This window comes from Mus musculus, chromosome X (genome assembly GCF_000001635.26).
Source record: "Mus musculus strain C57BL/6J chromosome X, GRCm38.p6 C57BL/6J".
Taxonomy (NCBI): domain Eukaryota; kingdom Metazoa; phylum Chordata; class Mammalia; order Rodentia; family Muridae; genus Mus; species Mus musculus.
Window position 1 is genome coordinate 106,624,219 of NC_000086.7, and position 26,833 is coordinate 106,651,051.

At 38.7% G+C, this 26,833-nt stretch overlaps 1 protein-coding gene, 1 non-coding gene and 1 pseudogene across 4 annotated transcripts in view; 1 reads left to right on the forward strand and 2 right to left on the reverse strand.

The window, feature by feature from the left end:
• Window positions 1-26,833, forward strand: part of Gm5127 (predicted gene 5127) — a 127,388-nt gene that overhangs the window by 41,049 nt on the left and 59,506 nt on the right. The gene's annotated exons all lie outside the window — the stretch shown is intronic.
• Gm9200 (predicted gene 9200) lies at window positions 17,014-18,518 on the reverse strand (annotated as a pseudogene).
• Window positions 25,695-25,801, reverse strand: Gm24491. The gene has a single exon (XR_003953126.1). It is a non-coding gene; the product is annotated as a U6 spliceosomal RNA (small nuclear RNA).

Here is a 26,833-nt window from a genome sequence, read left to right on the forward strand (position 1 = left end):
GGTGGGGAAAGTACATCGATAGCTGGGATTTGAATGAAAATAATGTTTTTTTTTTAATTTTTTCTGGATAATTGCAAAATCTTTTTTTCTTGATATTTTAGCCCTTTATTACTTTTCATTTTTTTCTGATCCTATTTCCTCTTCCTACCTAGTTTCCTAGAGGCAATTTCAAGAAAATGATACGTGCCCCCTTCATCGACCATTACTAGTCATTAGCTCCTGAGGAAGAGATGGGACCTCATAGATATCTCCTTTACCCACAATGGAAAATTTCCTTAGCTTCTATGTACTCATGGTTGCAAAGGTGATGTCATGTTGGGATGGCAGCATTTTGTCATGCTCTTCTCCATCTTTTGGCTCTTAATTCCTTCTGCCTCCTCTTCTTTGACATTTCCTGGGCCTTTGTGGGGAGTGATGGTATAGATGTCCTGTGATATGTGTCTATATTAACTGTCACCCTCTGCAAAAAGAATCTTTTCTGCTCCACTACTTGTCCATGTATATAAACACAAACATTTAGAAGGTAGTTCATTCAGTGAACCATGTGAGTGTGTTACACCCTTGGGTCCATGCCCTCCATAGGTATTGACTTTTGACTGGATTCGTAGTACCTTGCATGGAGCAGATCTCTAATCCAATCACAAAAATGGTTGAAAATAAGGTAGTAGGGGGCTGGAGAGATGGCTCAGCAGTTAAGAACATATTCTCATGCAAGAACTCAGTCTAATGTCTGGCTTCCACGTGGTAACACACAACTATCCATAATTCCAGTTCTGAGAATCTGACACCCTATTTTGTGGGCATCATACATGCATGTGTTTCACAGATGCACATGTGAGCAAAACACTCACACACATAAAATAAATAAACCTTTTTAAAATTTTTTAAAACATTATTTATTTATTTATTTGGTTTTTTGAGACAGGGTTTCTCTGTGTAGCCCTGGCAGTCCTTGAACTCACTCAGTAGACCAAGCTGGCCTCGAACTCAGAAATCAGCCTACCTCTGCCTCCCAAGTGATGAAATTAAAGGTGTGTGCCACCACTGCCTAGTTTAATAAATCTTAAAGAAGAAAATATTAGGCACAGGAGTTGGATCATTCCATTTATTAAGATAACCAAATGGCAAGACTACTATTAAGTAACAGACATCTGAAAAAATTGGACACCAAACACTGTGCATTACTCAGCCATTCATGCAAATTTGATTTTATGTGTGTATTTTTCTTTGCTTGTTTGATTGTTTTTATTTTGTTGTTTTAAAACAGGGTCTTATATAGTACTAGCTGTCCTGGAATTTTTCTTGGATGGTCTCAGACTCACAGAGATTTGCCTGCCTCTGCCTTCTGAAGGTATTGTGCCACCATAATTAGCTGGTTTTTGAGACAAGTTTTTTTGTTTTTTGTTTTTTGTTTTTTGTTTTTGTTTTTTTTTTTTGTTTTTTTTTTTTTTGTTTTTTTTTGCTTTGCCTTGAATTCCTGATTATTTTGCCTCAACTTCTCAAGTATGGGGAATATACATTTTCACAGTATCTGCTCCCAACATTTCTTCTAATATACACATATTTTCTTCATTAAAGACTATTTTAAAAAGTTTTAAAATACTCTTTCTCTGAAACAATCTATCTTGCATATGATGATAGTGTAAGATTTAAACTTTGTCATGATTTCTTCAAGTTTTGAACTATAATACCCTAGATTGATTCTTTAAAGTAGATTTTTATATATTAGGCTCTGCCTGAGTAGAGAGGCAAAGAGAATGCTTGGAAAAGGGGAAGTCATGGGAATGGTTACTATGTCTGATGGTAAAAAAACAACCAAAAATCAAATCCTACCAAACTTTAGAAATGTTGTGCCGTCAGACCAAAGAGAGCAAGATATCAAAGTAGAATAGTTCAGTGATAATTTAGTCTCTATAGGAATATGCTTCATAGCATTCATGAAAGGTGAGTAAAAGACTAGTGATTTTAACCATTATATCTTGTCACTACAACTTGGAAGATAAGACTACAAAACTGGTGGCTCTTTTTATCTTACTTTGTGTCTTAATACATAAGGCATGTTTTCAGTTTATATCTGGAAAAGAACTGCTTTTATTTTCCAAATTACAATGTCCTTATGAAGAGCCTTGATTCAAATACTACAAATCATTTAAAATATTCAAGCAATTAAGTTTTAACTGTATGTAGTAGTATAATTGCATATTTATGTCAGTATAGATGAATTTGCCCATTTGGTATAAATTGTCATCCTTGACTTCTCTGCTAGTTTTTACTTCCTATTATTTTTCTTCCTGCAGTTTCTCCTTACTCTTTAAGCCTGTTAAAATTTGCTTTGTTTTCAAGCTTGTTTTGCATAAGCCCTGCATCTTCCTAAACACTCCCGACCACATGGCTCTCTCTTTTTCTGGTTGCTTATCATTTCAGAAGTTACACTGTAGAGTACACAGCTCTCACTTATATAGACCTTAGGAGACCATGAAATCTAGATGTGAATCCCAGAACCACTCTTAGTTCTTTAAGTTGGCCAGTTTATTTAATATTGCTGAGCTTTGCTTCCATCTATGTAAAATGAAGTACTTACTGGTAGTATTTATGTACAGTCGTTAATGAAGAGAAAATGGACTAGTATATATAAGTCACATAGATTGATGCTAGTACATAGTAAATGTTCAATATTTGCTCGTCACTATAATGAATAGAATTGCGTGGTCTCTAATGATGAGATATTTTGCTTTAACTTAGATTACTGATGACTTGAAAAGGCAGGAACACTCCAAAGCAGCTACAAAATCAACTTTCCAACTAAGCAATACGAGACCCCCTAAACAGTAGAGGCTCCATTGTGTTTAAGAATTGGCAAGTTCCCATCACTGGAAAGAGAGGCCCATTGGACACACAAACTTTATATGCCCCAATACGTAATAAAAAAAATAAAACAAACAAACAAACAAACAAACAAACAAAAGAATTGGCAAGTTCTTACCAATGCTATCTATCTGAGTGTGATCTGAATCTTTATCCTCTTTCTAACAAGCTTATCGAAGATCACTTCATGTGTATCATCCTTCCCAGTGATGTGCTGTCACTTTACAAGCTGGAATCCTTTGCTCAGTAGGCTCACTTCTGGAGTGGGCAGAATTGTAAAACTTAGAATAAAAGAACCCACAAGCCAAACAGTGAGGTTGCAATTTCACATAAACAGGAAGAATTTTTGTGTAATTTCATGTTTAAATTATTTATCTTAAATTCCAATTTACTTTGATATTTTCCTATTTTCTCCAAGAATTATATAACTGTTGTTTATTCTGATGCTTTCATTTGTAAGGCCAAAGAATGGAGACTTATGATGTAAACTGAAAGGGAGACCCAGGGCTATAGGAATCCAGGCACATGACTTGTATCACCTATTTTGTAGGTAAACAGTTCTAAGAGAATAAGCCATGAGTGAGAAAGGTTGTCTCAGTCTGGGCTCATCTGCCTTTCTTTCTTGGGAAGCAAAACTAAATGCTTGCTTAACTTTAGTTGTAAGTTATTTACTGTTTAATGTAAGCAATATATGCTTGCTAGAGATTATTTGAAAAATACAGATGGTATACTGACACAAAGAAGAAAATTAAAGCCACCCACAAGGTTGAAAATCACATTGAGCTTTAAACATTATTTGGTGGTTTAAATAGTTGAGGTAATCACATAATTGAAAAGTAAGTATTTATATATATACATACCCAAATTAGTGTATGGGTGCTGGAGAGATGGCTCAGTGGTTAAGAGCACTGGGTGCTTTTGCAGAGGACCTGGGTTTGATTCCCAGTACCCATAAGGCAGGTTACTGGACCTCTAGTTCCAGGGAATCTGACCTCTTCTTTTGACCTTTAAGGGTACCAGGAACACATGTCACTTCCTTAAAGCACCCAGGACCAGCAGCCCAGGGGTGGTATTAGTCACAGTGATCTGGCCTCTCCCACATCCTTTAAGAAAATACACCATAACCTTGCCCAGAGTTTGGGAGTACAAATGTCCTTGCAGATAAATGATTCAGGTAAACACTGATACACATAAAAAGTAAACTAAATGAACTTAAAACAAACATATATATATATATATATATATGTATATATATATATATATATATATATATATATATATATATATATGAAACCATTTGACCTTTGTTCTCTAACTGTTCAGTTCTCATTCTTCTTCACAGTTTCCAGTAATAAAAGCGCCCCTTTGCTTTTTCATGCAAATATAAGCAAATGTGGTTTTTCTTTTGTTTGTTTTAGCCTTCAAAGAAGGGTAGTTTCTTAGTTGAGGTTTCTATTGCTTCAATAAAAACAAAACAAAACACAACAACCAAAATCAACTTGAGGATGAAAGGATTGTTTTCATCTTATAGGTTGTAGTCTTTCATCCAAGGAAGTCAGAGCAGGAACTCAAGACACAAATCTGGAGGCAGAAGCTGATGCAGAGGTCATGGAGGAGGGTGCTACTTCCTGGCTTGCTTAGCTCACTTCCTTAAAGCACCCAGGACCGCCAGCCCAAGTGTGGTATTAGTCACAGTGATCTGGCCTTTCCCACATCAGTTAAGAAAATACACTATTACCTTGCCCAGAGGTTGGGAGCACAAATGTCCTTGCACTTACAGATAAATGATAAACCAGGAATGTTAACCACACAATGTCTCATCAATGAAAGAGAAACATAACCTGTTCTGTGCCCAGAAGGCTTGTAATTGAGGTGGCTCATAATAGCCTAGGTGACATTTGGGCTATTTGTAGGGCCAGGACACACCTAGCTCTCTCAAGCTTCCGGAAGGAGGATGAGAGGTGACAAATAGTCAGGGTATCTTTATGGCTAGGAGCTCCCCTAGGCTCCGAAAACAAGGACTGGAGGTTGCTAATAGCCCAGATGACCTCTATGTTATTTACATGACTGAGACTATACCAGATCCTCCCCTAGGCCTTTAAGATAACCTCTGTATCCTATTGATAGAACCAATCTTCACTAAAGAAGTGGCATGCACTTTGAGTAGAGTTCTGATGTAATTATGTCTCATTGTGCTCAGGGGATTGCTTTACACCAGAAAATATTTTCCCAAATATTTCCGTACCATATATGTACCATATTTACATATGCCTAAAATCAACTACCTGGAGTCAGAGTCTAGAAATGCTGAGCTTCTTCTTGCCTCACTGGGATTGCTACTGTGCTGGCCATGCCATTTGCAGAGACCCCCTCACACTCAGAGGCCAGTGTGGTGGGGACAGTTTCTCAATGGAACCTCTCTCTTCCAAAATGATTCTGTGTCAAGTTAATATAAAACTAGCCAGCACTAGTAAAATGCTCTGGATTTTGTTATTTTCTTAGCTGACTTTTGCTTTGTTTTGTTTTTCTACATTGAGATGACATGAAACTTGCCACACTATCCTCAAACGCTTGACTTCCTGTTGCAGCTTCTTCAGTTCTGGGATTACAGGTATACACTACAAAGTAGAGCCCTGCTCGGCTGGTTTTTTTTTTTTTTTTTTTTTTTTGTTTCACATAGTATTTAATAATTCTGTAATGATTTTAAAATGAATGTAACTTTTAGTTTTACTCTTTTCTTTTTTTTTCCATTTTTTATTAGGTATTTCGCTCATTTACATTTGCAATGCTATACCAAAAGTCCCCCATAGCCACCCACCCCCTCTCCCCTACCCACCCACTCCCCTTTTATGGCCCTGGCGTTCCCCTGTACTGGGGCATATAAAGTTTGCGTGTCCAATGGGCCTCTCTTTCCAGTGATGGCCGACTAGGCCATCTTTTGATGCATATGCAGCTAGAGTCAAGAGCTCCGGGGTACTGGTTAGTTCATAATGTTGTTCCACCTATAGGGTTGCAGATCCCTTTAGCTTCTTTGGTACTTTCTCTAGCTCCTTCATTGGGGGCCATGTGATCCATCCAATAGCCGACTGTGAGCATCCACTTCTATGTTTGCTAGGCCCAGGCAAACTCTGACAAGAGACAGCTATATCAGGGTCCTTTCAGCATAATCTTGCTAGTGTATGCAATGGTGTCAGCATTTGGAAGCTGATTATGGGATGGATCCCCGGATATGCTAGTGTCTACATGGTCCATCCTTTTATCTCAGCTCCAAATTTTGTCTCTGTAACTCCTTCCAAGGGTGTTTTGTTCCCACTTCTAAGGAGGGGCATAGTGTTCACACTTCAGTCTTCATTTTTCTTGAGTTTCATGTGTTTAGGAAATTGTATCTTATATCTTGGGTATCTTAGGTTTTGGGCTAATATCCACTTATCAGTGAGTACATATTGTGTGAGTTCCTTTGTGAATGTGTTACCTCACTCAGGATGATGCCCTCCAGGTCCATCCATTTGGCTAGGAATTTCATAAATTCATTCTTTTTAATAGCTGAGTAGTACTCCATTGTGTAGATGTACCACATTTTCTGTATCCATTCCTCTGTTGAGGGGCATCTGGGTTCCTTCCAGCTTCTGGCTATTATAAATAAGGCTGCTATGAACATAGTGGAGCATGTGTCCTTCTTACCAGTTGGGGCATCTTCTGGATATATGCCCAGGAGAGGTATTGCTGGATCCTCCGGTAGTACTATATCCAGTTTTCTGAGGAACCGCCAGACTGATTTCCATAGTGGTTGTACAAGCCTGCAATCCCACCAACAATGGAGGAGTGTTCCTCTTTCTCCACATCCACGCCAGCATCTGCTGTCACCTGAATTTTTGATCTTAGCCATTCTGACTGGTGTGAGGTGGAATCTCAGGGTTGTTTTGATTTGCATTTCCCTGTGTACTAAGGTCAAATCTAAGTGGATCAAGGAACTTCACATAAAACCAGAGACACTGAAACTTATAGAGGAGAAAGTGGGGAAAAGCCTTGAAGATATGGGTACAGGGGAAAAATTCCTGAACAGAACAGCAATGGCTTGCTCTGTAAGATCGAGAATTGACAAATGGGACCTAATGAAACTCCAAAGTTTCTGCAAGGCAAAAGACACCGTCAATAAGACAAAAAGACCACCAACAGATTGGGAAAGGATCTTTACCTATCCTAAATCAGATAGGGGACTAATATCCAACATATATAAAGAACTCAAGAAGGTGGACTTCAGAAAATCAAATAACCCCATTAAAAAATGGGGCTCAGAACTGAACAAAGAATTCTCACCTGAGGAATACCGAATGGCAGAGAAGCACCTGAAAAAATGCTCAACATCCTTAATCATCAGGGAAATGCAAATCGGCTGGTTTTTGATTTGACATTATTTCTCCACTATATCATGGTAGTATGTAAAATGCTTCCTCCTCTTTATGTTAAAATGTAGCCTTGTCCAGCTCCAGCATTTCCTTTGATTTACTTAAGCAGTTCCCTATTTGTAAAATAACTGGGAAATTCCTTGGTTTCTGGATCTTCCATCACCACATCAATTCATGCCTCATCTTACACAATTGTACTCCTTATTGGGAAACAAAAGGTTTGGAGCCCTCAGTTTTTAAAGTCAATCTCAAAATGTCTCCCGTGTTGTTTTAGATGTGCAGACAGATGTTCCATAGACTATTGATTAAGAAAACCATTCTCTTTGGTTAATGAGGAAATAGGTAAGTAATGGGGCCCAAGGATTTTATCTCTGGCATAAAAATAATCATTGATGTTTTATTTTATTTAAAAAAATCAGCTAAGAAAACAACAAAATATAAAACATACTACATCTGCTGCTTAGTATTATTATTTTCTCCTTTATTAAGAACACAAATGAAGAAATGGGCCTATTGTGTTTTTAGTTGTATAATGTGGTCTTAATCCATCAGAGAATCTATGACTTCTGACTGTTCAGGGTTGATTTCTCACCATTCTTAATTAAACTCTCTCAGTATTTTGTGAGGTTGTAAAGCTTGTTTGGTCTTAAACCTGTATGAAATACTTTCTGAAGGGGGTTGCCTCCTAAGTTATGATCAGCAAATATTTTAAGTAGTGATTGACAACTCAATTGGAACAAAGGCTGGTAGATAAGAGATACAGACTATGGGACACAGGCTAGGTGTGTATGTGTGTATTTGTTTGTGCACGTGTGTGTGGTGTGGTGTGGTGTGTGTGTGTGTTTGTGTGTGTGTGTGTTAAGAAATGTCACAGGATAAGCAACTAGAAGAGCTAAATTGCAAGGGTTTGTGAGAAGTGTGAAAAGATGTTTTTAATTTTCTTCATAGCTATGTTGGGTATGGATAGGGCAGGTAGCGTTTATCCATTCATGCTAACTGAAGTGAAAGCTACTATGATATGGAGTTAATTTTGGAATGCTTCTCCAACTTCTAGGCTTTAGTATTCTTTTATGAATCATTGGTTTGACCAACAGCCATGACAGATGCTCTTATTATCATCTCCAGGCTGTAGCTTCAATTTAAATGAAAGACAAAAATCCTAAAAACTATGATGAGACTTGCTATCTTTAATCCTTTACTCTTGGGTCCTCTTCCTTTCAATTCAGACTTCTAGTGGTCCTAGACTTCATATCTCCATTTTTATAGTGAAAAACATGTATATTTAGAATTACCCATCTGAACTCAGTTTAGGTGATCCCAATCTTGATGGCAACATCTAGAGTATCATAATCAGGAGCCAATAGAACATATGCCTTCTCTCTGTAAGGCCTTATCAGGGTATTGACTTTGGCCACACCAATACCATTGAGTGACTTTACCACCTGTTTGATCTACTGCTTTTTTGCCTTGACATCCACAGTGAACACAAACCTGTTGTCCTCTATCTTCTTCATGGCTGACTAAGTGGTCGCCGGGGAATTTGATGATGGTATAGTGGTCAAGCTTTATTCTCCTGGGTGCACTCTTTCAAGGGTATTTGGGCTGCCTCTGGAGTCAAAGGGTCTTGGGCCACCAGAAGGTGGGTGACTTGCCATGCTGATCTTGTTTTTGTGGCTGTGGATGCCTTTCAGGACTGTCTTCTTAGCTTTCAAGGTCTTCAGGATTGTCTTCTTAGCTTTTAAGGCCTTCAGGACTGTCTTCTTGGCCTTGGACTTTGGAGGGGTAAGATCTTCTTTCCTTGCTTTCGGTGCCATCTTGGTGAATATCCTTCATATCTCCTAATCCTTCAAATCTCCTAAGCAGGACTTAGCAAGGTCTTAATTATTCTGTGGCCTTTTATGGGAACGATTATTCATGGTTTACTTCTCAGATGAGTTACTCATCTAACAAGTTGGGAGGAAAGGGTTACCTACTCTGAACTTGTATTTCTGGGTAGTCTTAGTTAATTGGGAAGCAAGGCTGTAGCTAATAGGCAGGAACATTTGTTGTCCCTCAAACCTGAAATTAGAACAAGATATTTTGTCTCATTTAAAGAAAGTAAAGTGTCCTGAGAAAAGAATAGAGTCTTGTATGAGACATTCCAAAGACTTTCTACTTGAACAAGAGAAGCTTGGCCAAGAGTTTAAGATAAGTTTAATTGGGCTGAGGTCAGCTGTGGGTCTTGCAAGAGCCTTACAGATTCTGGGAAGGAAGAGGAAGAAGGGTATTGAAAACAACATCCTCCCCCCTTGGTTGTGAGGAGGAGCTTCTTCCTCTTTGGCTTCAAAATTATGCTTTGACAAATGCAAAATCAAACCACAACATCTTTAATATATTTTAAAGTTCTCTCAATCAAAGGCAAGACATAGGCTCTTTGTGTGTGTATGTGTGTGTGTGTGTGTGTGTGTGTGTGTGTGTGTGTGTGTGTACGCACATGAGAGCCTGTATGAATCAGGGACGATAAACTATCCATTTGTGGTGATAATGCCCCTCCTGACTTCTCTCCCTTTATTTCTTTTTTTCCTATTTCTTTCTTTCAATTACCTAAAGAGATGCCTTATATGAGTCTTAAACTGTTTTAAAAAAAGAACTACTGGAACCTTGTTGAGCATTCTACCATCTAGTTTATTTTGTTACCATATCTATGAAAAAAAGTTTTCAGACCTCATTTAAGGATAAACTCCAAGAATTCCCCAGCATGAATGAAATAGAATTAATTCATTTTTTGAGATAGGGTGGTCTTACTATATAGCTCTGGCTGGTCTCACGTTGGCCTTAAACTTGTAATCCACTTGCTTCTGTTTTCCAAGTGCTAGGATTATAGGCATACACCATCAATGGACAGCCCAAATAATTTTCTCTTTATTTTATGTCTTACAAACTATAAAAGATGGCTAAAATGTCATATGTTGAATAATCCAAAGAAAGAAGGATGGGTGAAGACATTTCCTCATGGAAACAACTGATATCTATGAAGGCATACAGGATATTTATGTGTCCCAAAGGTCTCTGATGGAAACAACCAGAAATTAATAATATTTTATATTAGTGAGATTAAGTCAATCATACACAAAAGGAGAAGTGAAAAAGGAAACTCATAAGGGAATCTAGTTTTGCAAAGATAAATATACAAGATACAGACATATTTGAACATCTGTCTCTGTGTTTTTAAATCTGAACATACCAACAGAAAGAGAGACAGAAGTGTTAGTGACCTTGGGGATTTTTTTGACTGAGTTACTCACATTATAATAAACAGAAGAGTAAACCCTTGGGGTGGAATTTACTCCTAAGGTTATAAATAATTGATTACAATACTTACTCCTCCATTCACTTAGCTAGCATATAGAGGAGCTCAGATGATAGAGAAGAAGACACCCATAATGAGTCATTTACAACCCAGAATTTGTGAATTGCTTCTCCTTTTCATTTCTAACTTACATTTATAGTAGGCCTCCTCATGAGTCCCTTCCTTCTCTTCTTTAGTGTTCTGAGGAAGTGAGAGGTTTTCTAACGATGAAGTCTACACAAGACAAGATTCTTTCTGGTGGAACTTAGAAACAGGAAGAATGCTTTTAAGGTATAAAGAAAATGTACAAAGATGATTTCGAGATTTTATGAATTGCATGGAACAACGGGGACACATGTAGCACATGGCATATAATATTGGAACATTCATGCTGTTAGAATATTTGTGTGTAGAATTCAACCTGCTCATTTCAACTTTGGGTTGTGCTTCAAGAGCTTAAGACTGCTCAGTAAACTTTGAACTTGTCTAACCAGTCCCTACTGTTGCATAAACTAATTTCCTGAAAGAATATGTAATACTTGTTCTGCTTTTGTGTGTGTGTGTGTGTGTGTGTGTGTGTGTGTGTGTGTGTGTGTGTGGTTGAATACTGACTGACAGGCTTTGAAAAGCATAACTTGCCTATGGAATTATAAGTCTCTTCATATTTCCATGATATCATTTTTAATCATTTATTATGAACAAACCATGATAAGCCCATCACTGGAGTGCAAATGAGCAGTGTGTCTACACATGCTGCTTCCTTGGACAGAGAATCGTTTTCTTTCCCTATATTTTCTACAAAAGTGCTATGCATTTTCAAGATATAACTCAGCTTATTTCCTCTCTTCCATATCAGTCAGAGTCAAGTAATTTCTTTCTGCCTACTTAGAATACAACAGTTATTTTAGTCAATGTTCTATTGCTATGAAGAGATACCATGACTATGGGCTGTCCCAGAACTCACTCTGTAGACCAGGCTGGCCTTGAACTCAGAAATCTGTCTGCCTCTGCCTCCCAAGTGCTGGGATTAAAGGCATCTGCCACCACTGCCCAGCTTAAAATCAAGTTTTGAGTCTATTTTCCCCTATTAAACTGTGAGCACTTGGAACAAAGTACTAAACACAGAAAATTAAAAGTAAAAAGAAATATATAAATACATAGAGTTTGCTAATTAAACAATGGCTGAATCAAATGAATAACAATGAAAATCTAGTTGGTATATAGTGGGTCAAAGTTAAGCATGAAACCCAATTCATCACTGATATGACTGTTGGTGTTATAGATGGAATAAATCAAAGCTGAAATTTTCTCTTGTTTCATTTTCTTTTTCTACCATCAAACACTGACCAATAGAAATTTTGTGGATATGTGAATGTTTTATACTGGTGCTTTGCAAATATTAGCCAAATCTGACTCTTGATATTTGGATATGTGGCTATTGTGATGTACTGCTTTCTTTCTTTCTTTCTTTCTTTCTTTCTTTCTTTCTTTCTTTCTTTCTTTCTTTCTTTCTTTCTTTCTTTCTTTCTTTCTTTCTGTCAAGTTGGCACGAGATAAGGTCATCCGGGAAGAGGGAGAAAAGTACCTCCATTCGATTGTCCCATAAACAAGTCTGTGAGTGCATTTTCTTTATTGATGATTGATAAGAGAAAGCCTAGCTCACTGTAGGCCACACCATCCTTGGTCCTAGATTTTATAAGAAAGCAGATTGAGCAAGGCATGGAGAGAAAGTCTGTAGCCACCAGTGGCCACGGGTTACTGGGTTCCTGAAAGGAAAGCTGCAGATGGATGGGAAGGATGGTGAGAGAAATAATGAGCCAAGACAAAGTTCTTTGATCAAGGCTCAACTTTAATTCTAAGGGTCTGATTTTTAAGGGGGGAACGCACTCCCCACTATGCCAGGATCTCATCAGTCACTTTGTCAGGATTTCCTCAGGAAGACAAGCTCAGCTGCTCAGCAGGTGGCTTCTTGCAGGAAGCTGCAGGTATGGCAGACAAAAGACTTTACCTAGGTCAGAAGACTCCACCTTAGGTGGACTAGCCTGTGGCAGAAACAGGTCTGATCCAGCCCACTCAAGGCTGGGAGGAAGGGCACAAAATCCAGTTAGTGTCATTCCTCCATAGCTTCCGCCTCCAGGTCCCTGCAGAGTTCCTGCCCTGACTTTTCATGATGTTCAGCTGTAAAAGGAAACAAACCCTTTACTTTTCGAGATGCATTTGGTCATGGTTCTTTTTCACAGCAAAAGAAACTAGTACAGAAATTGGTACCAAAGGCAAGCTGCTGCCTTTACAGACCTAGCCATATTATCTGGGGGAGGACTGTGGAAGTTCTTCAAACTGTGATCTGGAAAAGCCATTAGTACTCAGAGATTAATATTCTGTCCTGTGGGAACTTTGAAGACAAGAATGCTGAGTGAGAGCAATACAGATGATGGAGACTTGACTGGTGAAGCTTCAGAGGCAGGCAAAGACTCTATCAGCGTTGTTTGGTCATATATTTGAATTAAGAATTTGTGGTTTCTGGTCAGCTGAGAATGAAGAATGAAGTTCAATCAATAAGAAACCAGTACCACAGAGATGATTTGCTAACCTGGGACAATCATTGTTAGTTAGCTGGGTCTGAGAACTCTTCTGTGATTAAGAAGGAACATGAAGCATCATGAAATTGAAAATTTTATGGGACTATTTCCCTCAGTGTTAACACAAAAAGCTTTCATTTAGAGGGGTCCAAGAATCCATTTCAAGCTGAGAGATTTACTTGGTAATCTAAGAAGTTTCAATGTGCTATTGGTTTTGGACTATGTGAACTGCAGCATGAAAGGTCTCATGGAGAGCAACTAAGGTTTGGCACTGGGAAAGGCCAAGGTTGGTAAAGGTGTGGCCTCAGTTGTAGTGGGCTTTTATTTGTTTCTGACTGTGTCCTGGTTCTTCCTTTTTAAAAAATAATTAATTTACTTTACATCTTGACTGCAGTTTCCCCTCCCTCTTCTCCTCCCAGTCCCTCTTCTCATCTACTCCTCTTCCCTTTCCCTTCAGAAAAGGGGAGCTCCCCCACCATGAATATCAACCAACTTTGGCCTATAAGTAGGACTAGAAACATCTTGTGCTGAGGCTAGACAAGGCAGTCCAGTTAAGGGAAAGGGATCCAAAGGCAGGCAACAGAGTCAGAGACAGCCGCTGCTATTAGGAGTTCAAAATGAAAACCAAGCTACACAACTGTAACATGTGTACAGATGGCCTAGGTCAGTCTCATGCATGCTCCCTAGTTGGCAGTTCCATCTCTGTGAGCCACTATGGACCCAGGTTAGTGGATTCTCTTGGGGGTTTTGTGGTGTCCTTGACCCACTGGCTCATCAAATCCTTCTTCCTCTTCTTCTGCAGGATTCCCCAAACTCCATCTGATGTTTGGCTGTTGTTTTTTGCATCTGTTTCCATCAGTTGACAGGTGAAGTCTCTCTGATGACAACTGGGCTAGGCACTAATCTATGAGTATCCCAGAATATAATTATGAATCATTTTCTATCCTAGGTCTCTGGGTCCTCAAGTCAGTGTCAGGGTGGTCTTCCTCTTGTGGCATGGGTCTCAAGCTGGGCCAGTCATTGCTTGGCCACTCCTACAAGTTCTGTGCCTCTTTTAGCCTAGCAGACTCTGCAAGAAGGAAAAATTGTAGGTTGAAGATTTTGTGGTTGAGTTGGTGTCCCAGTTCCAGCACTGGAAATCTTGCCTGGTTACAGGTGATGGCCAATTCAGGCTCCATGTCCCCCATCACTAGGAGTCTTACCTAGGGTTACTCTTATAGATTCCTGGAAGTTTCCATTGCCTTAGGTTTTTAGCTCATCTCAAAGACACCTTCCCCCATTCCAGTTGTCTTTCCTAGCACTCTCACCCTTTACCCTCTTTGTACCCAATCCCCTCTGTTTCCATCCCCATACCCACCCCAACCCCAGACCCTTCCCACCATCCAGCCCTGATATATATTCTATTTGCCCCTCGAAGTGGGATTGAAGTTTCCCACCTTGAACTTTCCTTGTTACGTTGTTACTTAGCTTTTCAGGGTCTGTGGATTGTAGCAGGATTTTCCTTTACTTTACAGCTAATATCTACTGTAAGTGAGTACATGCCATGTTTATCTTTCTCCTCTGGATTACCTCACTCAGGATGATATTTTCTAGTCATCCATTTGTCTAAAAATTTCACGATGTCACTGTTTTTAATAGCTGAGTAGTACTCTATTGTATAAATGCACCACATTTTCTTTGTCCATTCGTCAGTTGAGGGACGACATGTTACGAACATAATTGAGAAAATGTCTTTGTGGTAGGTTGGAGGGTCCTTTGAGTATATGCTTTGGAGTGGTATAGCTGGTTCTTTGTAATAGACTCCTAATTTTCTAAGAAACTGGCATATTGATTTTCAAAGGGCCTGTATAAGGAGGTTGCACTCCTTCTAGCAATGGAGGAGTGTTCCCCTTGCTCCATATCTTCACCAGCATGAGCTATCAATTGTGACTTTGATCTTACCTATTCTGAAAGATGTAAGATGGAATCTCAGAGTCACTTTCATTTGCTGTTTTCCTGATGGCTAACGATGTTGAATATTTCTTTAAGTGCCTCTTCCATTTGTGATTCCTTTGTTGAGAATTATGTATATATCTATATCCCATTTTTCATTGGATTGGTTGATTTGTTAATATCTAGTTTCCTGAGTTCTTTATATATTTTGGATATCAGCCTTCTGTCTGATGTGGGGTTAGTGAAGATTGTTTCTCAATCTGTAGGCTGATGTTTTGTCCTTATAATGGTGTCTTCACCTTACAGAAGCTTTTCAATTTCATAAGGTCCCATTTATCAATTGCCCATCTTAGTACTTGCACAATTGGTTCTGTTAAGGAAGCTGTCTCCTGTGTGTCTCCTAAGAACACAGGAAGTTACCAATGTGTTCAAGGTTAATCTCTACTTTCTCTTCTGTCAGGTCTAATGTAAATGGTTTTATGTTGAGGTCTTTGATCCACTTCAACTTGTGTTTTGTGCCAGTTAATTGATATGGATCTATTTGCATTCTTCTACATGCCAACATCCAGTTAGACCAGCACCATTTGTTGAAGATGCTTTCATTTTTCCATTGTATGGTTTTGGATTCTTTGCCAAAAATCAAGTGTCTATAAGTGTGTAGATTTACTTGTGGGTCTTCAATTAAATTCCATTGATCCACCTGTCTGTTTTTATGGCAATACCATATGGTTTTTATTACTATTGGTTGTGAAATCCTTTACTCTGTTTATCATAAATATTTACTTCTCCTTCAATCATGAACTATCTAGCTTTGCTTGATTTGGTTTAGCAGTTACTGCCTTTCAAGTTTGAATTATATAATTACATGTTCTATTGGCTTATAGAGCTTCTGTTGAGAAATATTCTATTAGGATGATCTTTGTTTGTGGATTGGTACATCCCTCACAGCTTTCAATGTTTTTTCTTCTACCTTCTACCCATTTAGTGTTTATCTATAACACAGGATGGGAGGTTGTTTTCTCATATTTGTTTGATGTTTTATATGTTTCCTGTAACCAGATGGTCATCTCTTTCAAAAATCCTTGCACTCAGTAGGCTGAGGCCTCAGGCTAATTGCTGCCCTATGGGCAATCATGTTTCAAAGAGTGAAGGAGAGAGGGGGAGAGAGGGGGGGGAGACAGAGAGACAGAGAGAAACAGAGAGAGAGACAGAGACAGAGACAGACAGAGACAGAGAGACAGAGAGACAGAGATAGAGAGAGATTGAGAACAGAACAATGCTTCACACAATTAGATATTAAGTAAAGGAACTATGAAAATGAAGGAAATAGAATAGGGTCAGAGTCTCTCTTGATGCTGCCATGCAGTTTGGGAGATATGTGGACTCTGTTTCTTTACTAACTTTGTTCTTCTTCTCCAGGTATATATGATGCTATCTTCATTGAGAGCAGATCCTCTGTGGTAGTTTATTTCATATCTTATTTGTGTTGTTCTGTCTGAGAGTGGTTGCTATTACTCTGGACACTCATTCTGTTACTAGGTATTAGATAGGGCTGGCTGCTAAAAAGTTTTCCATTGGCACAACTTAGACCCTTGCACCTTTTAGCACTTGCCATCCCTGGTTATTCCTCCTTTGGGAAACGGATGAATTTCACTCCTGTCTGTCTCAGCCCAGATTTCCTTTGTATAGAACACCTCATGGTTCTGGATCAGTGCTCTTTCCACACAGCCAGAGGGATTCTATAAGCCACTTCTCAGACTGTGTCCCCTGACCCTTGTCCTAGGTTCCCGGTGTGGGTTATGACATTCAGGAAATGACTTGCCTCTCATCTCACTTAGCTGCTGGCTTGGCAGGGATGTCTTTATTTTTTTTTTAATTTTTAAAAATATTTTATTTTATTTTTAAATGTTTTATTTTTCTTATTTCTTGAAAATTTTTCATTAACAACACCATGATTTCAGCCTTGAATAATGCTGTGTGGACAATCAAATCTGAACTTGTCTGTGTCACACAGGAGAAAACCATGTGACACTGCACCTACAGCAGCTTCTCCTAGTTTTCCAGGTATCCCTGGAGTAGCAATTGGTTGAGGACACTGCTCTGTTTTAAAGCACACAGTCTGGACGTGTCTTCACTGATGGTGGGAACATTTAAAGTTTGCTCTTGAGCTGTTAGGTCACTTTCACTGTCAGACAGTGTACACAGGAGAGTGTCATTCTCATAGGTGGGGAAATAATACTCCAGTTGATCCCATGTCTCCTGTCAGGAAGCAGTGAAGTGTGTTTAGTGTCTTCCGTGTGAGTCCTTAAATCTGCTTTGGATTTGAACTTTACATGGCAACTGAAGCACTTGCATTGGTGAACTTGCCTTCTAATGAAATTGATCAGCTTCACTTGCTGATAGAAATTTAATCCAAGCTCTGACTTTATTCTGAGGAGATCAAACTCATGTGTGTCCTTCATGTGCACATACAGTTTATCTATCGTCTTCCTCTTGCTTTTCACAAAATAGACAGACAGCAGAGACTGGGTACTCCTGCCAATCAGACCAGTCATCTTCCTGAAGGTCCAGAAGCTTGAGGCCATCTTCTGACTGCACCTCTTCCCATTACTTCCCAAGTTCCAAGTAATTGATGGCATAGAATCAGTCATATTCTCTCTCTTTTTTTTTTTTTGGATTGATCCTACAATGCTGCTTTTTTTCTCATGTGATCTTTAAGGGTGTTTTTGTCTCTGAAGGTCTTCTCACAGTACAAACACTGTAAATTGTCCAGTTTCTTTTGTAATGTGCATAGGAATTCAGTGCAATTTACAATGTTGTCTGGCAAACCAATGTTGAAAGCATGCTGTCTGACCATGTGGTTCAACAGAACAGATCTGTTTCAGCGAAATTCCTCACTGCAAAACATGCACACGCCATGAAAGCTTGTATCATTTCCCTCTCCCTGTTGCTGATCCAGAACTTCTTTCAGTTTCTGTGTTTGAAGCTCTTCTCTGGGGATTCTATATTCTGGTAATGCATCGTATAACAAATAATAGTTGTCTTGTTCTTCAAATGGAACCTTGGCATTGATTCTTATCACACTGCAAAAATTAGTGATGGACTGTTCAGTGAACCATTTCCTCCAGTATAAAATGTACCTTCGGAAACCTGCAACGAGCTATACATCAGCTATGACAATCTTATGCTCGATAATCATGGGCTTCAAACGTTTGTATTGTTCAGCCATGGAAAAATGTTCTTCACAGAAAATACAAGGCACAGGTAAAGACCCCTCTAAAGCGGCGGTGCCACCTGGACTCTCTGGCAGGGAAAGCGGCTCTAGGATATAGTCTTTACTGTCTTCATAATACTTGTGCTCGATTCCACCGCGGACCCCAGCCTCCTGGGGATCCACAGGAAGCCCCTTATTTTATTTATTTATTTATTTATTTATTTATTTATTTATTTATCTATTTATTATTAGATAATTTCTTTATATACATTTCAAACGCTATCTTGAAAAGTTCCCTATACCCTCCCTCCACCCTGCTCCCCTACCTACCCACTCCCACTTCTTGGCCCCAGCATTCCCATGTATTGGAACATATAAAGTTTGCAATACCAAGGGGACTCTCTTCCCAGTAATGGCTGACTAGGTCATCTTCTGCTACATATGCCGCTAGAGATATGAGCTCTGGAGGTACTGGTTAGTTCATATTGTAGTTCCACCTATAGGGTTGCAGACAAATTCAGCTACTTGGGTACTTTCTCTAGCTTCTCCATTGGGGCCCTGGGTTCCATCTTATAGATGACTATGAGCATACACTTCTGTATTTGCCAGGCACTGGCATAGCCTCATACTAGACAGCTATAACAGGGTCCCTTCAACAAAATCTTTCTGGCATATGCAATAGTGTCTGGGTTTGGAGGCTGATTGTGGGATGGAGCCCCGGGTGGGGTAGTCTCTGGATAGTCCACCCTTTCGTCTTAGCTCCAAACTTTATCTCTGTAACTCTTTTCATGGGTATTTTGTTCCCTATTCTAAAGAGGAATGAGGTATCCACCTATTGGTCTTAGCTCTTCTTGATTTTCTTGTGTTTTGCAAATTGTATCTTGGGTGTTCTATGTTTTTGGGCTAATATCCACTTATCAGTGAGTGCATATCTAATGACTTCTTTTGTGATTGAGTTACCTCACTAAGGATGATAATCTCCAGATACACCCATTTGTCCAAGAATTTCATAAATCCATTGTTTTTAATAGCTGAGTAATATTATTAATAGTATTAGTAGTATTGTGTAAATGTACCACATTTTCTGTATCCATTCTTAAGTTGAGGGACATCTGGGATTTTTCCAGCTTCTGGCTATTACAAATAAGGCTGTTATGAACATAGTGGAGCATGTGTCCTTCATACCAGTTGGGACATCTTCTTGATATATGCCCAGGAGAGGTATTGCTGGATCTTCTGGTAGTATTATGTCCAATTTTCTGAGGAACCTCCAGACTGACTTCCAGAGTGGTTGTACAAGCTTGCAATCCCACCAGCAGTGGAGCAATGTTCCTCTTTCTCCACATTCAAGCCAGCATCTGCTGTCACCTGAATTTTTGATCTTAGCCATTCTGACTGGTGTGAGGTGGAATCTCAAGGTTGTTTTTATTTGCATTTCCCTGATGATTAAGGATGTTGAACATTTTTTTCAGGTGCTCCTCAGCCATTCTCTATTCCTCAGTTGAGAATTCTTTGTTTAGCTCTGAACCCCATTTTTTAATGGGGTTATTTGAATTTTCCGAGTCCAGCTTCTTGAGCTCTTTGTATATATTGGATATTAGTCCCCTATCAGATTTAGGATTGGTAAAAATCCTTTCCCAATCTGTTGATGGCCGTTTTGTCTTATTGACAGTGTCTTTTGCCTCCTTACAGATGCTCTGCAATTTTATGAGGTCCCATTTGTCAATTTACAGCAATTTTATGAGGTCCCATTTGTCAATCTTACAGCACAAGCCTTTGCTTTTCTGTTTAGGAATTTTTCCCCTGTGCCCATATCTTGGAGGCTTTTCCCTACTTTCTCCTCTATTAATTTCAGTGTCACTGGTTTTATGTGGAGGTCTTTGATCCACTTAGACTTGAGCTTTGTACAAGGAGATAAGAATGGATCAATTCCCATTCTTCTATATGATAACCGCCAGTTGTGCCAGCACCATTTGTTGAAAATGTTGTCTTTTTTCCACTGGATGTTTTTAGTTCCCTTGTCAAAGATAAAGTGACCATAGTTGTGTGATTTCATTTCTGGGTCTTCAATTCTATTCCATTGATCTACGTGCTTGTCATTGTACCAGTACCATGCAGTTTTTTATCACAATTGCTCTGTAGTACAACTTAATGTCAGGCATGGTGATTCACCAGAGGTTCTTTTATTGTGGAGAATAGTTTTTGCTATCCTAGGTTTTTTTATTTTTCCAGATGAATTTGCAAATTGCCCTTTCTATCTCACTTAAGAATTCAGTTGGAAAGATGGCCTAGGCGGCCATCACTGGAAAGAGAGGCCCATTGGACACGCAAACTTTATATGCCCCAGTACAGGGGAACGCCAGGGCCAAAAAAGGGGAGTGGGTGGGTAGGGGAGTGGGGGTGGGTGGCTATGGGGAACTTTTGGTATAGCATTGGAAATGTAAATGAGCTAAATACCTAATAAAAAATGGGGAAAAAAAAGCTCTGACTGAGGAAAAAAAAAGAATTCAGTTGGAATTTTGATGGGGATTGCATTGAATCTGTACATTGCTTTTGGCAGGATAGCCATTTTTACTATATTAATCCTGCCAATCCATGAGCATAGGAGATCTTTCCATCTTCTGAGATCTTCTTCAATTTTTTTCTTCAGAGAATTGAAGTTCTTATCATACATATCTTTCACTTCTTTAGTTAGAGTCACACCAAGGTATTTTATATTATTTGTGACTGTTGTGAAGGGTGTTGTTTCCCTAATTTCTTTCTCTGTCCGTTTATCCTTTGTGTAAAGAAAGGCAATTGATTTATTTGAGTTAATTTTATATCCAGCTACTGCACTGAATCTGTTTATCAGGTTTAGGAGTTCTCTGGTGGAATTTTTGGGGTCACTTATATATACTATCATATCATCTGCAAATAGTGATATTTTGATTTCTTCCTTAACAATTTGTATCCCCCTTGATGTCCTTTTGTTGTCGAATTGCTCTAGAATAGGTAGGGAGAAAGTGTGCATCCTTGTCTAGTCCCTGATTTTAGTGGGATTGCCTCAAGTTTCTCTCCATTTAGTTTGATGTTGGCTACTGGTTTGCTGTAGATTGCTTTTATTATGTTTAGGTATGGGCCTTGAGTTCCTGATCTTTCCAAAAACTTTATCATGAAGAGGTGTTGGATTTTGTCAAATGCTTTCTCAGCATCTAACGAGATGATCATGTGGTTTTTGTCTTTGAGTTTGCTTATATAGTGGATTACGTTGATTGATTTCCATACATTAAACCATCCCCGCATCCCTTTAGGGAGAAATGGGACTGTTTAGATTGTTAATATGATCCTGATTTAACTTTGGTACCTGGTATCTGTCTAGGAATTTGTCCATTTCATCCAGGTTTTCTAGTTTTTTTGAGTATAGCCCTTTGTAGTAGGATCTGATAATGTTTTGGATTTCCTCAGGTTCTGTTGTTATCTCTCCTTTTTCATTTTTGATTTTGTTAATTAGGATAGTGTCCCTGTGCCCTCTAGTTAGTCTGGCTAAGGATTTATCTATCTTGTTGATTTTCTCAAAGAACGAGCTCCTCGTTTGGTTGATTCTTTGAATATTTCTTCTTGTTTCCACTTGATTGATTTCAGCCCTGAGTTTGATTATTTCCTGCTGTCTACTCTTCTTGGGTGAATTTGCTTCCTTTAGTTCTAGGGTTTCTAGATGTGCTATCAGTCTGCTAGTGTATACTCTCTCTAGTTTCCTTTTGGAGGCACTCAGGGCTATGAATTTTCCTCTTAGGACTGCCTTCATTTTGTCCCATAACTTTGGGTATGTTGTGGCTTCATTTTCATTAAACTCTAAAATGTGTTTAATTTCTTTCTTTATTTTACCTTTGACCAAGGAATCATTGAGTAGAGTGTTGTTCAGTTTCCATGTGAATGTTGGCTTTCTATTATTTATGTTGCTATGGAAGATCAACTTAGTCTGCGGTGATCAAATAGGATGCATGGGATAATTTCAATATTTTTGTATCTGTTGAGTCCTGTTTTGTGACCATCTATATGGTCAATTTTGGAGGAGGTACCATGAGGTGCTGAGAAGAAGGTATATCCTTATGTTTTAGGATAAAATGTTCTGTAGATATCAATTTAATCCATTTGTTTCATAACTTCTGTTAGTATCCACATGTCTCTGTTTAGTTTCTGTTTCCAGGATCTGTCCATTGGTGAGAGTGGGGTGTTGAAGTCTCCCACTATTATTGTGTGAGGTGCAATGTGTGCTTTGAGCTTTACTAAAGTTTCTTTAATGAATGTGGCTGCCCTTGTATTTGGAGCATAGATATTCAGAATTGCGATTTCATCTTGGTAGATTTTACCTTTGATGAGTATGAAGTGCCCTTCCTTGTCTTTTTTGATAACTTTGGGTTGGAAGTCAATTTCATTCGCTATTAGAATAGCTACTCTAGCTTGTTTCGTCAGACCATTTGCTTGGAAAATTGTTTTCCAGCCTTTCACTCCGAAGTAGTGTCTGTCCTTTTCACTGATTTCTCTCTGGTTAGACTGCAATTAAACTGAGGAAAGAGACCAGTGTTAACTGTGTTTTTGAGTGTTTATCACCCGTACTCATGGTCTTCGTCTTTCATGCAGCCTTTATCTCTTACTCACACAGCTCCTGTCTCTCTTCTCTCTAGATTATTTGATATTGAAAGCACAGTGTGTATTTTCTGAGACTCTCTCTGTTTGTCTTAGCCAAGGCTTTCACCTTCTGAGGCTGTACTCATTACACTTAAAGCTGAGTGCTCCTTACTTGGGACTGGACACACCAGAAGACTCTTTGTTCCATTTTCTAAAGTTTTCTTTCGTTCTTTCTTTGCTACTGTAACCTCGGTACTTTTCTACAGTCACTCACTTCAGAGTATTGCTTCTTTCCCTCCAATTACCCTCTAGTTTATCACCTGGTGATTTCAGCCATCTCTCTGCCTGAAGTTTCTTTTAAGCAACATGTAATTGGGTCTTATAATTAAAAAAAATGTTTGGTAACTCCCTGTCTCTTAATTTGAAAACTCAATCCATAGCTATTTACATTGATTGTTCATAAATAACTTCTCACCACATCTGTTTTGTAACTCACATGATGATTAGGCTCAACTGTCAACTAGACTGGATTGGGAAATGTATAGGTGATTAGGAGCCCACACAGCTCTGAGTGTTTATGTTAGGATGTTTCAAAAGAAGGTACAACTTCTTAAACTGAGGTTACATATCTGAATGTTGGGTGTTGTGAACAATTTGGCAATAGGTTTCTGAATGTGCACTGACCTGTGGTGTTTTGGGTAGCACTCACCTGTTCTGTACCACACATGTTCACTGTAGCCTTGGTTCCAAACACAGCATCACATTTTCTGCGACACATGCCATCACTCCATGCCAACACCAGCAATGCTGTTTCAAACACTTTGGCTCAGCTTATATATGAACTGTACTTTTAGTACATCTAAAGTTTTCTGCTCTTGCATAATATTTTATTTACAGAAAGAGAAAGCTTCTGGTGTTCTCTGACATTCTTCAGCACAGATCAAATAGATTTTTTTTACTGTATTGTATTGTTTGTATTTTATTTGTATTTTTTTTGACTTAAAAAAATGCTGTTTGAGTGACTGACTTGAATTTCAAAAAATGTCATGGGGTGAAGTTTGGCTTAGGATTAGGACAGAATCCTGACTGAAACTTTATTTCCTCAACTTCTGTGAAAATGTCAAGTATTCTTTTCTGGCCAGTGAGGCGTATGCGGAAAAGTTTGTTTGTCTTGCTTTGATGCTTTTTGTTTCTTGAGCATCTATTTTCTTTATCTATGAACTTTCTGGGCTTGAGTGTAGCATGACTTGACTGAAAAAAATGCCCCTCATATATGTGGCTATTTGTATCTCTTAATAGGTTTGGAAAATTGTCTGTTTTCTTGTCTTTGGTTAAGATTTATCCATCTTTGGCAATACTAAGATTTGAATCCTAAAGCCCCAGATATTTGGTCTTTTTAATGTAGTCTCAAAGTTTGCAAGAGCTTCCTTTGTTCCTCGTCATTATTTTTTCTTTTTTCCTTGGCATATTTATATTTATTTATTTTTATTGTTTTTATTTTGTAACATTATAATTATGTATTTTCTCCCCTCCTTTCCTCCATGCTATATGTCTTATGTACTTATCTTGCACTTGTTCATATGTGTGTGTTTTGAAATACATAAATACAATCTGCTCAGTGTAAATAATGTTGTTTGTATGTATGTTTTCAGGACTGGCCACTTGATACTGGATAACCAGCTGGTGTGCTCTTCTCCTGAAGAAGGATATTTCTCTTGCTTTAAGCATTCCTTGATTGCTTGCAGTTGTGAGCATAGCCTCTGCTCTAGTTGTTGAGAGACTCACATGGAGATTGAGCTGGATGTCTACTACACATGTGCTAGGGACTTCAGACCAGTCCTTGTATGTATGCTCTTTGGTTGGCAGCTCAGTCTCTGAGATCTCCCAGGGGTCCAGATTAGTTGACTGTGTTGGTCTTCCTGTAGGTTACTATTCCCTTAAAGGCCATCAATCCTTGCTCTAACTCTTCCATAAGAGTATGAAACCTCCATTCAATGTTTGGCTGTGGTTATCTGTATCTGTTTTAGTCAGCTGCTGGGAAGAGCCTCTCAGAGGACAGTTATGCTAGGCTCCTTTCTGCAAGCATAAGAGAGTATCATAGTGTCATAGATTGGTGCTTTCCCATGGGATGGGTCTCAAGTTGGGCTGGTCATTGGTTGTCCATTCATTTGGTCTTTGCTCCATTGTTGTCCCTGCATTTCTTTTAGACACGACAAAATTTGGGTTGAAAGTTTAATGGTTGGGTTGGTGTCCTTATCCTTCCACTAGGGGTACTTCCCAGCTACAGGAGGTGGCCTCTTCAGGTTCCATTTATGAACTGTTAGGCATTTTGGCTAAGCTCACAAACATTGATGCCTGGGAGCTTCCACCATCCCAGGTCTCTGGGATTTCCTGGAGATTCTCCCCACACCCCACTAGGCCTGGAAGCTTCAGATTTCTATTCATTCCCCCCAGTTCTCTGGCCCTCTCTCCTGTCTCTCCTCATACCTGATCCCCCTTCCCTTCTCTTTCCCCTCTCCTACCTAGTTCCTTCCCTTCATCTGCCTCTATGACGATTTTATTTCCCCATCTAAGTAGGATTTAAGCATCCTTACTTGACCTTTCCTTCTCCTTTAACTTCTTTGGTATGTGTGGTATATCATAGGGATTCTGAAAATTTTGGCTAATATCTACATATTAGTGAGTACACATCATGCAGGTCCTTTTTGTTCTGGGTTATCACACTCAAGATGATCTTTTGTTCTTTCTTTCTTTCATTTTCTTAAAATATGGAATGCTTCACGAATTTGCATATCATCCTTGTTCAGGGGCCATGCTAATCTTTTCTGTATCATTTCAATTTTAGTATATGTGCTGCTGAAGTGAGCACCACTCAGGATGATCTTGTCCCAGTCTGTAGTCTGCCATTTTGTCCTAATGACAGAGTCCTTTGCCTTACAGAAACTTTTCAGTTTCATGAGGTATTATTTATTAGTTGTTGATCTTAGAACCTGAGCCATTGATGTTTTGTTCAGAAAACGTGTTCAAGGCTAGTTCCTACTTTCTTTTATATTAGATTTAGTGTATCCAGTTTTATGTTGAGATCGTTGATCCACTAGGTCTTGAGTTTTGTTCAGGATGATGAATATGGATCTATTTGCATTCTTCTACATGCTGACATCCAGTTAGACCAGCACCATTTGTTGAAGATGCTTTCATTTTTCCATTTTATGGTTTTGGCTTCTTTGTCAAAAATAAAGTGTTCATAGGCGTGTGGGTTTATTTCTTGGACTTCAGTTTGATTCCATTGATCAAGCTGTTTGTTTATGAACCAATACCATGCAGGTTTTATTTTTTTAATCACTAATTCTCTGTAGTGTAACTTGAGGTCAGTGATGGTGATTCCTCCAGAAGTTCTTTTATTGTTCAGGGTTGTTTTGGCTATCCTGGTTTGTTGTTTTTGGTTTTTTTTTTCATATGAATTTGAGAATTGATCTTTCCATGTCTGTGAAGAATTATGTTGGAATTTTGATGGGGAATACATTGAGTCTGCAGATTATTTTTGGTAAAATAGCCATTTTCACTATGTTAATCTTACCTATCCATGAGCATGGGAGATCTTTCTATCATTTCTTATCTTCTTTAATTTCTTTCTTTGGGAACTTGAAGTTCTTGCCATACAGATCTTTCATTTGCTTGGTTAGAGATACCCCAAGATATTTTGTATTATTTGTGTCTTTTGTGAAGGGTGTTGTTTCCCTAATTTCTTTTTCTGCTTGTTTGTCATTTGTATAAAGAAAGGCCACTGATTTGTTTTAAGAAAATTATCCATTTCATTTAGATTTTCCAATTTTTTTAACTACAGGCTTTTGAAGGAAGACTTAATGATTTTTAATACTGCCACAGTTTCTGTTTTTATATC